Source organism: Lepidochelys olivacea (genome assembly GCF_965140295.1).
Source record: "Lepidochelys olivacea isolate rLepOli2 genome assembly, chromosome: 11".
In the NCBI taxonomy this organism is placed as follows: domain Eukaryota; kingdom Metazoa; phylum Chordata; order Testudines; family Cheloniidae; genus Lepidochelys; species Lepidochelys olivacea.
The window spans coordinates 61,482,382-61,495,292 of NC_140421.1; positions in this window are offsets into that span (position 1 = coordinate 61,482,382).

Here is a 12,911-nt window from a genome sequence, read left to right on the forward strand (position 1 = left end):
ACTGAGGCTTAGGCTATTGTATACTTGAGGGCAGTAGAAATGTACAGGGCAGAAAAATACATGGTAGGCTAAAGGAAAGTGTGTATCCTTCAACTGTCCCTTAGAAGGAAGAGTTCCTTCTTTTTCGTGGGGTTTTCCCTTATTTCTATGCAATAAGGGTGGTCACCCTACTTCTGACTCAGCTCTGCCTTGAGCTGCATCCAGGTTGCAAAATGACAGGGTGTAGACCTGAGTCACAGCAGGATTTACACGCTGATCCACCCCACTCACCCTGCGTTCTAGGTTCTGAGCCCTTGTGGACTAGAATCAGACTGGTTTGTGTGTGGATGGAAGGGGAGCCTGTGTTCAGACCCGAGTTAGAGCCCAGGATTAGTGTGCAATGTAGTCATATCCAGCCTTCAGAGCTAACTACTGATTGCTGCATGTCCTGGGACTGAGTGGGGGCAGGAGGGAAATGCACTAGCCTTGGCTGAGGTGGAGTGCTGAGGTGCCACCGTACAGGGCCTGTGCACACCCAGCACTAGCTCCCTCTTCTCTAAAGCAAAAGGCTACATTTTCAAAATTGTCCAGGGATTTTCAATGACCCACCCGGATCAACTTGAAAGGGACTGCACTTTCAGAAAGTGCTGAGCCTTTGAAAATCTAATCCCTCTCCTGTTGGATCCCTTCCCCGCAAATCATTGGTCACTTTTGAAATCTAGGCCAGAGAAATTCCAATTATCTGAATGTTTAAGGGAATACTAATTATTCAAAGGTTTTGAGTTTCATAGCCACACAAATTGAATTTTAGTTGAATTTTGGATTCTGGAACTAACACCTAACTTTAGCTCATCTGAAACTCACATAAGCAGACTTTGGATAAACAGGGTTTTCCCAGTCTTCCGGCTGAAAACTCCAAAGGCATTTCACTAGGGGTTAAATGCAAGTCCAATTTTGTTCCCTATGGATGCAGTTCATCCGTGACCTATTTAGTCATTTATGTAAGAACATAAGAGCCATACTGTGTCAGAACTGGTCCAGTTTGCCCAGTATTCTGTCTCCAACATTGCCCCTGAAGCTCTGGTAAGGGCAGGTGTAACAGATCAAGGCAATTATGGAGTGATCCACCCCATCTTCCATGCCCAGTTTCTGGTACTTAGAGGTTTAGGGTCACTCTGAACATAAGGTTGTGTCCTTGGCTATCCTGGCTAATAGCCATTCATGGACCTATCCTCCATGAATGTCTCCAGTTCTTATTTTAATCCAGTTATACTTTTGGCCATCACAACATTCCATGGCAATGAGAAAAAGTACTTCCTTTTGTTTTTATTAAACTTGCTGCCTGTTCATTTCATTGGGTGACCCCTGATTTTTGTAATAGGGGAAAGAGTAAACAACATTTCTCTATTCACTTTTCCCACACCATTCATGATTTTATAAACCTCTCTCATATCCTTCCTTAGTTGCTGCTTTTGTAAGCTGAACAGACTGAATCATTTTAGTATCTTCTCAGAGGGAAGCCATTCCATACCCTTCTTTGTTGCTCTTCTCTGAAGCTTTTCCAATTAATCTATATCCATTTTTAGATGGATATCTGGGGCTGGACCCATGGATTTCTAGAGTAGTAGTATTATATTTTCTATCTTATATTCTATCCCTTTCCTAATAGTTTCTAACATACGGTTAGCCTTTTTGACTGCTGTTGCACACTGAGCAGAAGTTTTCAGAGAAGATGACTCCACCATCTGTTTCTTGCGTGGCAACAAGTAATTTCGATCCATCATTGTACATGTATATTTAGAATTTTTTCCAGCATGCACTATTTTGCACTTACCAACATTGCAGTTCATCTTTCCATTTTGTTGCCCAATCACGCAGTTTTGTGAGATTCTTCTCTAACTCCTTGCAGTCTGCTTTGGACTTAACTGCTTTGGATTTGAATAATTCTGTATCACCAACATAAAGTCAGATAAAATATTACAAATACATTTTTGCAGCATTTTGCACTGGTATAAGTGCTACCGAAAGTGCAGGGCAATAGTGAATCAGTGCCTACATGTTCCTCACTATAGCTTTCATGTAACATGTAAAATTTCACCCTACATGACCCGGAATAACTTTAGCTATTACCTGCAAAACATAGTTATGAACTCTTCCAACATTTACATCACTCATTCTATACTTTTATTTAATAGCAGATGTACATATTAGTGAATTAAAGAGTCCAGAAAGATGTCTTCCAAGTCGGAGTTACAGTTCTTATTAGAATGACTAAAGGGAAATTTTACACACGTTTTTGGTAAATATAAAGGTATAATTTATGTAAATTGCCTTAAAATATATAAATCACAAATTAGCAGTATTTTTGACAATAGTTTTGGTCTAAAATTTGGCTTATTTACAAAAGTAATCTTAACTTTCATTTAATATTTCTCATAAAAAATTTAAACAAAAAGTGTTGTGTAAATATTGTTTTCCTCTAAATATTTGTGCTAAAAATAGATTTCAGCACAAAATGTTATACACAGAGCTCTTAACATAGTTACAGTAGTTTGAAAAAAAAATCTTAACCATTAAGTACACAATTTTCTATTGCGTCAGTCTCTAAGAGTTTGTGTCGTCAACTATGTGCTTTTCTGTGGCACCAGGTCCTTGGAGGAGCTCCTCTTCTGTACCTCTAAATAGGCAAATTCCTCTTTTACTGACCTTAGGAAGTCAATAGTAATAGTTCTCTCCTGTGTACCAACATACAGCCAATCACCACCACGATCACTCTATAAGGTTATACTTATATAAATACATATGAGACAAATCCTAAACTGGTGCAATTTACACCAACTGAGGATCTGTCCATATGTTGTACTACCCTCTCTTGGTCTTTAGATTGCAAACTCCCCAGGGCAGGGACTACACCTTTTTTCTGTTTGGAAGGCATCTGGCATATACTGGGCACTACTGGAAATAATAAAATACAAGATGAAAACTCTACTGCTGTAAAACTTATTAGGTGGGCTTCTGGGGAAGATGCCTTCTTAGCAGAGCTCCAAAGCTCTAGTAGAGGAGAGCCTGTGCTTGTGGGAAGGCACTTTTTCCCTGTGCCAAAATTGTTCACAAATAAAAATTTTAAATACAAGAGGTTTGACATGTGTAACATTTTATACATTGCAATTTGACACTGAAAATTTTATCAGTCAACCTATACATGTTATTTTCTCTATTATCTTGTAACAAGTAAATAAAAACAGTTTTGAGAAATAATGGCTATTTTCTTTTTATAGAACATTAGCCTATGCACAAGATTTTGCCTAGGTCAAAAGCAACATCAAGCTGCACATCAGGCTTAAAATAAAGCCAGTATAAAAACAAAACAATTTTACATGTACATACAATTAAGGCTTTATAACCAAGGCTAGGTCCAACTCACTTCTATAACTTCATGCAGAAGATACAGAAAAACATCTTGAATATCCAAATAATCTTAACAGTTTTGTTTCCAAACTGCATGAAATCCTGTGAAATACTATGAATGTTTGAAAAATATCCTCCACAAGTTTGGAACAAAGTCATGGGTACGGAAATATCATGCTGACTGGACTACAGACCTTACTGCCATTTATAAAACATCAGTCTTCAACAGATTCACAGAAATTTAGTATTTTGTCAACAAGAATGTGTATTATTCTTCTGCAAATGCAAACAAAAATATGCCCAGAATTTTAATCTAACCATTCAAAATGTCGCATACTTACTGCAACCTTGTTTCATATGTTGTGGGGTTGTCCCACTGTTTATAAATGTCTGGTTTCAAATTTATTTTATAGAAGTGATAGGTTTATTAATTTTCACTCCAGCTCTGAGATTGTTGATTGTCAACAATTACAATGCTGTCAGTGGGTGTGAAACTGATCTTATCAACATGTTATATTGTGTCTCCAGATTCCAATAAGCCAGTCATGCTTTTTAAATGACTTAATGACATTGAATGGATCAGAGCAACAATGAAAAAATGGTAATAAAAATGAATCAAGTTAGCATGAGTGGGTTGTTGTGAGATGCAACCAGTCCATTCATTGTTAACTTCATACTCCAGTTTGTACCTGCTTTCAAACTGGCATTAGAACTGTCAAAGTCAGATTCAAGACTCACTGAATTTGTCAGACCACTCTGTTTATTAGCAAAGCGCTTTGCCAATGCACCCATGTGATTGTGAGCCTCCTGCAAAAGCTCAAGCTAACTTATGTATACAGATAAACCAAAGCCAATTTAACATAGGAGACAAAAGGAAGCAGAAACTGACAAATATACATACATATCTTATTTGCATACTAAAGTTTACCAATCTCCTAGCTCAGTAGGAGCTCTAAGTTAATTAGTTTGAGGACCCATTGTCTCACACTCCTTAATGTTTCTCTTCCTGACAACTATATTTCAACAAACCTTTCAAGCAGCATTTCTTTAATGAATAATAATTTCAATATAATTCATTCTACTTTCACAATCCCTCCTTTTGGTCAAGCTACGCAATGACCAACAATTACTGCGTTCCACATATCAATCATTCTTTATCTCTTTGTTCCTCAGTGATATTTAAAATCATCAAATTAGCACTCTGGTTTGGGGCAGCTATCTGTGTAGCATGCCTGACACAATTTTGGATACAACAGGAAAGTAACTGAAAACCTACAAAAATTATTAGGATTCCAAACAGGAGAGTTAGGGCTCCCTGAAACAACCAGTTTCCTATGCCAGAGAAATTGAAAAGGTTACTTAGCCACTTCCATAAAGAACTTGGCTCTTCATGGGGAAGATATGCGATTTGTTCTAAGTGGCTAGCACAATCTATTACCTCATTGGTGTTGTCTGGTATATACACACAGCAGTCTTTTCCAATGAGAGCACAAGTCCCTCCTTTTGCTGCCAGCACTATGTCCAATGCCTGACTGTTTTGGAGGGCCATCTGTCGGATTCCCTCTGTTTCTTTGGCGAGGGCTCTTAAACTTTCTCCGGTTTCATTTGCCATTATTTCAACTACTGCTTGTAACCTTAGGAGCCTTTTTGCATGGTGTATTACTCCCCCTAATGGTATTAAGGAACCGCCAATGGCCTCTTCCCAGGTTAAGGGGCTTATGTTATTTACATACCATTGGGCATCTGTTAAGTCCCTTCTTTTTCGCCTGAAATTGCGGAGGCGTTCTCGAGGGAAGGTTCCTAGCACTCGGAATTGGGGAAGAGTCGGGCGGGATAACAGATTCCTGACCAATTAGCTGGTAGTGCAGTATAAGCTCTGGTCCCACACACCCAGTGTTGGCCTATTAAGGCTGGGAAGGGTCGGTTGCACCCATTTGTCATATAGGTGTTTGCAAAGGAGGAGTAGTATCCCCCAAAGGGTACAGGGTAATTCTCCTTACGAGGAATGGTGTTATTAGCATGACATTGAAAGATTGTATTGTTTTCATTAAGGTTACTGTAGGGGGAACATGAGATTGATTTCTCTGTTTGATCCCAGGTTGAGAAAAAATTCATATCTCCATACCCGGCCTGCCACTTTTTAGTTTTGTTTGAATAATCCCATAGACCATTGGCCACAATATGCTGAAGGCAATGGGCTTTTTCCCAGATCCAGCCCTGCCCCATTACACACCCAACACCAATGACCTTTTCCCTCCACCACACTTATCCATTTAGATGCATTTATTCCCACCACTTCCCAAGTGTCATTGCTGTTCCATATTTTGTTTAATGGACGAGGCCCTCCAGTGAGGTCTGGGGACTTGAGTGGGATAGCCAGGACAGGAATACCAGTTTGAGAGTGGGCTGGAATGTGGCTGCAGACCCAGCAATTAGAAATATTAAGGGTCTGAGCTATCCACACCTGCTGCTGGATAAAAGAACTGTCATTGTGGTCTCCCCAGACCGTAAGATACCAGCAGCCGAGGAACAGGCAGAGGTGCATGTTGGAGGCAAGGCTCTTCTGTTTCTGACAACCTCAACTGAGGGGACCACAGTCATTGTTTTATGCCCACCAGGCAGTAGGCTCGCTACTGCCTTTTTTTTGTTCGTCGTCTGCTTCTGGCAACCCTTACGAGAGCGTAGATTGTAAGGTATTGAAGACTGTTCCTCTACGTCTTCTTCTGGAGTCAAAATTGACTCTGCATTGTCCTGAGGTGATGATTGGTTCTCTGGGGATGGTGCCTTCTTACACTGTGAAGCATGTATCCACGCTGCGATGCCAGATAGTTTAACAGCCGTCTGTGTAGTAAGCAGTACCTGATGAGGACCCTTCCACCGGGGCTCCAAGGCGTGCTTTCGATGATGGCGCCGTACGTAGACCCAATCACCTGGCTCGAGGTTGTGGCAAGCGTCGGAGGTGGGTTCCATGGGCCAGGCGGCTCGAACCTGTGAATGGAAGTGACTTGCAGCTTGCATTAGTCCCTTGCAATACTGAAGGAGCACACTGTGAGTCAAGTTCAAATCTGGAACAGGTGTAATGGTAGTCATAGCTCGCAAAGGGAGTCCCATAACAATTTCAAAGGGACTTAACTTATGTCTTTGGGATGGAGTGGATCTCATGTCCATAAGGGCTAATGGTAAGGCTACTGGCCAGCTTAATCCTGTAGAGTCACAAATTTTAGCAAGCTTATTCTTAAGTACACCATTTCGTCTTTCGACTGCACCTGCACTCTGTGGGTGGTAGGGACAGTGCAACAGGTGCTTGATATGCAATAGACGGTCCAGGTGTTGAACGAGTTGTCCAGTAAAATGTGTACCCCGATCACTGGACAGAGTAGCAGGAATTCCCTTGGCAGGCATAATATGGCAAACATTTGGCAACAGACAGTGAGTCAGCCTTGCGACAAGGAAAGGCTTCAATCCAACCCGAGAATAAACATACCATAACCAATATAAATTCATATTGTTGACACTTAGGCATTTGTACAAAATCAAGTTGCCAATGCAAGAATGGTGCTTGAGGCAGGCCCAGGAACCCCTGAGCCACTTTTACAGGTTTACCAATATTATGGCTTTGGCAAATGGTACAGGCTGCACATTGGCGGGCTGCAAAAGAACTAAAATGGGGGGCCCACCATCCTGTCTTAGTTACAGCAGAGACCATCCCCTCCTTTCCGACATGCGGAACACCGTGTGGCAGGGCGGCCAGAGACGGGTAGAGTGAAAAGGAGGCTACAAAGGCACCAGTAGGCGAGCACCAAAGAGAATCGGGATGTAGAGAGCAACCTTGGGCAACCCAGGATTCTTTCTCGGTTTCTGGGGCAGAGTCTTGGAGCAGGGTGAGGTCAGTGAGGGACGGCGGCGGTATAGAAACAGAAAGGGAACCTAGAAATGCATCTGGGGAAGGTTCTATGGCAGCAGCATGTTTAGCAGAAGCGTCAGCAAATGCGTTACCCTTAGCAACTTCAGTATCTGCCATTGAGTGGCCAGGGCACTTAACAATAGCTAGGGCAGACGGAAGTAAAACTGCATACGGGAGGGCAGCGATGTAGGGCCCATTTTTAAATAGGGGTATCGGCAGAGGTAAGGAAACCCCGAATTTGCCAGAGGGTACCAAAGTCATGTACAACCCCAAAAGCGTAGCGGGAGTCAGTGTAAATGGTGGCAGAGCGTCCCTCCGCCAAAAAGCAGGCACGGGTGAGGGCAACTAATTCAGCGACTTGTGCTGAGGTTACAGAAGGTAAAGGCGCAGCTTCCAGCGTTTCAGAGAGTGAAACTACAGCGTATCCTGCAAGGAGATGACCTTGGTCATCTCGAAAACAGGAACCATCAGTAAATAAAACAAGGCAGAGTTAGGGAGAGGGACATCAGAAAGATCAGAGTGCGGGATGGTGACAGCAGAGACAGTTGCAAGGCAGTCGTGGGAATCATCGTCATTAGACAAAGGAAGGAGAGTGGCAGGGTTTAGCTGAGAACAACGCTTTATGGTGATATATGAAGCTGACAGTAGTAAAAGTTCGTACCTGGTAAAGCGGGCAGAGGAGAGGTGGCCTGTGTTACGTTGTAGCAGGAGAGTTTCTACAGAGTGAGGGACCAGGAGGGTAAGAGGAGAGCGGAGAACAAGGGAATCAGATATTTCAACTAGGCGGACTGCAGCAGCCACAGCACGCAGGCAGGGGGGTAAGCCTTGGGCAACAGGGTCTAAAGTGGCAGAGAAATAAGCCACTGGGCGGTTCTTTTCTCCATGCATCTGAGTGAGAACTCCAAGTGCACACCCAGATTGTTCGTGGCAGAAAAGGCTAAAAGGCTTAGAATAGTCAGGCAGCCCTAAGGCAGGGGCAGAAGCCAAACCCTGTTTGAGGGAAACAAAGGCAGAATTGGCCTCAGGGGGCCACGGCATGGGGTCAGGCACAGAGAATCGAGTGAGTTCCTGGAGAGGTTTTGCAAGGGAGGCATATTGGGGAATCCATTGTCTGCAAAATCCAGCCATGCCTAAAAACTTCCGGACCTGGCGTGGGGAGCGGGGTCGGGGAAAGCTAAGGATAGCTTGGACGCAGGTGGGAGAAAGTGCACGGGAACCCTGGGAGAGGAGAAAGCCAAGGTATGTGACAGAAGCTTGACAGAGTTGTAGTTTAGAGCAAGAAGCTTTGTGACCCTTATTTGCTAGGGCAGTAAGGAGCACTAAAGAGTCAGTTTCAGAGGCAGACAATGAAGGGGAACAGAGGAGTAGATCATCTACATATTGGACTAGTGTGGACCTGGACAGGAAAACAAGGTCAGCAAGGTCTTGGGCTAATGCTTGAGAAAAATATGACGGGCTTTCAGTATACCCCTGGGGCAGTGTGGTCCATGTGTACTGTTGCCCCTTGTAAGAAAAGGCAAACAGGAACTGGGAGTCAGGGTGAACCAGGACAGAAAAGAAAGCAGAGCACAAATGAACAACAGTAAAATGAGTTGCATCTGGTGGGATAGAAGCCAGAATCTTTGAGAGAGGCAAGTTTTGATTCTGTCCACCTATGATTTGCCTCTTCCCACCACTGCATGAATCAACCAACCTCTGCTTTTGCCAATTTAGTTTTAGGTTGGCCGAGTTTGTCTTTTAAGACGTCTACTCGGTCTTTGTCCCAAGGTCCTAACAGGGGCCACTGAATGTTGGGATTCTCCTGAGTTAGCCTAGACCATTTTTCCAGAAATTTACAGGAGTCCGGACCCTTCCTAAAATACATAAAATGAGCCGGTGTTCCTTTAGGGAATTGTCCTGACTTAGACATCTGGTTACCCATAAAGGAGGACTTTACACACCAATCACACAAAAAGGAAAGTCGGGTTTGTCAGAGTGATGCCCGGTGCAACACACAAAAGGAGCCCACAGGCTACTGCCTCAATCGCCCTTGCTTTCACACCAAGGGTTTTACCCAAGGTGCGGTGCGGCTGCGATTGTGCAGATTTCACTCACTCAGACCCTGGGGACAGGAACCCTTTGGTCAGCTGATCCGCAGACAGAGACAGCGCCCAGACTCAAACACACCACAGGGAGGATGGATAGACACAGAGACAAGACAGTCCTCAGTCCGGACAAAACACAGAAATAATTACCTGACCAGATTCTTGATGTCAGCTCCCGGGATCCCTACCAGAACAGAGTGGGAACCAACAGGTTCGATGGCGTAGACTTCACTATGGTCATGCACCCTTCCGTTCTGGCGGAGGACCGCTTGGACCAAATGCCCAGGTGCCGGCTTGCCATGGCCATCCTAAGAACGGTCAGGAGTCACATGGCCCCAGTGAAGACGGTTGCCATCTCGGTGCAACCTCCAAATTGTCAAAGTCAGATTCAACACTCACTGAATTTGTCAGACCACTCTGTTTATTAGCAAAGCGCTTTGCCAATGCACCCATGTGATTGTGAGCCTCCTGCAAAAGCTCAAGCTAACTTATGTATACAGATAAGCCAAAGCCAATTTAACATAGGAGACAAAAGGAAGCAGAAACTGACAACTATACATACATATCTTATTTGCATACTAACGTTTACCAATCTCCTAGCTCAGTAGGAGCTCTAGGTTAATTAGTTTGAGGACCCATTGTCTCACACTCCTTAATGTTTCTCTTCCTGACAACTATATTTCAACAAACCTTTCAAGCAGCATTTCTTTAATGAATTATAATTCCAATATAATTAATTCTACTTTCACAGAACAATACCACCCAATTTTCCAAACCAAAAAGGTTTAGAGCCACACACAGTCATAACTGTTCTTCAAACTCTACACCCCACAGCTTTCATCGATGGTGGAAGAAAAAAGTTTGTGGCTAACTAAGACAAAGCCTATTTTTGGCACATTGAAACTTTAATCCATTATCTTAAAGCTGTTAAGCTAACCTACTGTCTAAGCAGATAATTCAACAAATTTCATGCAACATGGATCAATTATCTAGACTATCAACACTGAGGATAGACTTGATCTGCAACTCCTCTACAGAACCAGGACTATCTAGCATCCATGTACATCGATAAGTTACAAATATAGACATCCCCAAGATCAAACAAGTACTCATGACCTGCAAAAGGCTTAGGTTAAGATTTTCAAAATGTTGCATTCATCTCCCAGTGAAATTAATAGCTAATAATACAAAAATAGTAAAGTCCTCTGCATGTCTTGAAAATGTCGGACTGTGTGTGTATTCCTTTCAAGTGGGAAAGAATCAAATAGTACATTGTATTTAATCAGGTGAATAATTCCATGACTATTAACACCACCTTCTTGATTCTCAGGTGTTTTCTATCAATCACAAAGTGTAATTATTAGAAAGCAGCAGTAACTGATTTTTACTTTTTCTTCTTGAAAGTTTTTCCATTGTGTGTTTTAGTTGTTCAGAATAAGAAATTAAAAAAATCACACAAACACACACACACACACGAAAGTTAGAGGGATCTTCTGCAAAGAATGTACAAGGTAAATCAGACACATTTTGGAAATGTGGGTTAAAAAAAATCCCACTCATTTCTTAAACACTTTCTTTACTTTGTTGGGTTCATCATAGCTCAAAAACAACTTGGTCTAGAAATGCCAAATTTGGTGCCTTACCCATTTACAGAGCTCCTAGAAAGCATCAGAGTCAGCAAGACTCATCTTCACACTTTAAAAATATCCACAAATATCTTGCTCAGCCTTAACCATGGCAGTTGCTACTGTAGTTGTAATGCCACTTCCAAATGGGAGTTGTTATAAAAATAAAATAAATTGTGTTGCATTATTCTGTTAGCAATGGACACACCATTAATTTCTATTAATATAAATTAGGGCTGTCAAGCGATTAAAAAAATTAATTGAGATTAATCACGCTGTTAAACAATAAAAGAATACAATTTAAATGTTTTTGGATGTTTTCTACGTTTTCAAATATATTGATTTCAATTACAACACAGAATACAAAGTGTATAGTGCTCATTTTATATTTCATTATAAATATTTGCACTGTAACAAACAATAGTATTTTTCAATTCACCTAATACAAGTACTGTAGTGCAATCTCTTTACCATGAAAGTTGAACTTGCAAATGTAGAATTATGCACAAAAAAACCTGCACTCAAAAACAATGTAAAACTTTAGAGCCTATAAGTCCAATCAGTTCTACTTCTTGTTCAGCTAATTGCTCAGACAAACAAGTTTGTTTACATTTGCAGAAGATAATGCTGCCCGCTTCTTGTTTACAATGTCACCTGAAAGTGAGAACAGGTGTTCACATGGCACTGTTGTAGCCGGTGTCACAAGATATTTACATGCCAGATGCGCTAAAGATTCATATGTCCCTTGATACTTCAGCCACCATTCCAGGGCACATGCATCCATGCTGATGATGGGTTCTGCTCGATAACAATCCAAAGCAGTGTGGACCGATGCATGTTCATTTTCATCATCTGAGTCAGATGCCACCAGCAGAAGGTTGGTTTTCTTTTTTGGTGTTTTGGGGTCTGTAGTTTCTGCATCTGAGTGTTGCTCTTTTAAGACCTTTGAAAGCATGCTCCACATTTCGTTCCTCTCAGATTTTCGAAGGCACTTCAGATTCTTAAACTTTGGGTCGAGTGCTGTAGCTATCTTTAGAAATCTCATACTGATACCTTCTTTGCATTTTGTCAAATTTGCAGTGAAAGTGTTCTTAAAACAAACAACGTGTGCTGGGTCATCATCCAAGACTGCTATAACCTGAAATATATGCAGAATGTGGGTAAAACAGAGCAGGAGACATAAAATTCTCCATCCTCCCCCCCACCCCCAAGGAGTACAGTCACAAATTTAATTGATGCATTTTTTTTTAATGATCATCATCATCAGCATGGAAGCATGTCCTCTGGAATGGTGGTTGAAGCATGAAGGGACATATGACTCTTTAGTGCATCTGGCACATAAATATCTTGTGATGTCAGCTACAACATTGCCATGTGAACATCTGTTCTTACTTTCAGGTGACATTGTAATTAAGTGGGCAGCGTTATCGCCCTTAAATGTAAATAAACTTGTTTCTCTAGTGATTGGCTGAACAAGAAGTAGGACTGAGTGGACTTGTAGGCTCTAAAGTTTTACATTGTTTTTTTTGAGTGCAGTAATGTAACAAAAAACCCCTACATTTGTAAGTTTCACTTTCATGATAAAGAGATTGCACTACAGTACTTGTATGAGGTGAATTGAAAAATACTATTTCTTTTATCATTTTTACAGTGCAAATATTTGTAATAAAAATATAAAATGAGCACTGTACACTTTGTATTCTGTGTTGTCATTGAAATCCATATATTTGAAAATGTAGAAAAACATTCACAAATATTTAATAAATGTCAATTGGTATTCTATTGTTTAACAGTGTGTTTAATCGTGATTAATTTTTTTAATTGTGATTAATTTTTAGTTAATTGCATGAGTTAACTGTGATTAATGGACAGCCCTAATATAAATAATTCAATTAATTCAGCCTAGATTTA